The sequence below is a fragment of the Peromyscus leucopus genome, chromosome 1 (assembly GCF_004664715.2).
Source record: "Peromyscus leucopus breed LL Stock chromosome 1, UCI_PerLeu_2.1, whole genome shotgun sequence".
NCBI classification, from domain to species: Eukaryota; Metazoa; Chordata; class Mammalia; order Rodentia; family Cricetidae; genus Peromyscus; species Peromyscus leucopus.
Window position 1 is genome coordinate 171,564,688 of NC_051063.1, and position 203 is coordinate 171,564,890.

Below are 203 nucleotides of genomic sequence, written 5' to 3' on the forward strand. Positions count from 1 at the left end.
CACTCTACATCCCTAGCATCTCACAGATGGAGGACATGTCACTTCACGGTGCTGGGACTGTGTGGGTACAGCATGTGGTGAGGGAGTATGAGGCGGGAAGGATGAAGGTTCTGGGTCATTAAATAAACCAGTGCAGGGCGTGGGACAGCCCAGTGGAGTGGTTGAATGTGCTGAAGGCCTGGATCCAATCCCCAGACTGTCAC